This window comes from Saprolegnia diclina (assembly GCF_000281045.1).
Source record: "Saprolegnia diclina VS20 unplaced genomic scaffold supercont1.42, whole genome shotgun sequence".
Lineage (NCBI taxonomy): Eukaryota > Oomycota > Saprolegniomycetes > Saprolegniales > Saprolegniaceae > Saprolegnia > Saprolegnia diclina.
Window position 1 is genome coordinate 528,464 of NW_008246109.1, and position 474 is coordinate 528,937.

Consider the following 474-nt stretch of genomic DNA (forward strand, 5'->3'; position numbering starts at 1 on the left):
TCGATGCAGCGCTTGGCTTCCTTGTCTTGGCCACGGACAAAACGCCGGCCGACCGCGTGCTTGATGACCAAGACCGCCAGTCAAACCGGCACGGGCGCGGTGTGGTGTGGTACGGCCGCGACGATGGTCGTACGTTCTGCACACAGATGCAGCGTCGGCGCCGTGATATGTGAAGCGCAAGTCCGAGAAGCGACCGGGCCACCTTGGCAATATGCCCTTGGTCGTAATCACGCATGAATGGTACTTGGTGGTCACCTTGATACGGTTCTTCAACACAGTAAGAAGAAGCATTAGCAGCAGGACAACGACGCGGCAAGAATGACTGGCGAGTAAAGGCACGAGCGACACAAGGGTGGAGCCTGGCTTCCACGCGCTCAAGCACCAAGTAGCCTCGTACGTCGGTCTCCATCGCTGTTTGTCGTCCTGTTGCACTTTGCCAGCGCCATCCCGTGCTGCCCGACTGTCGAGCGCCAG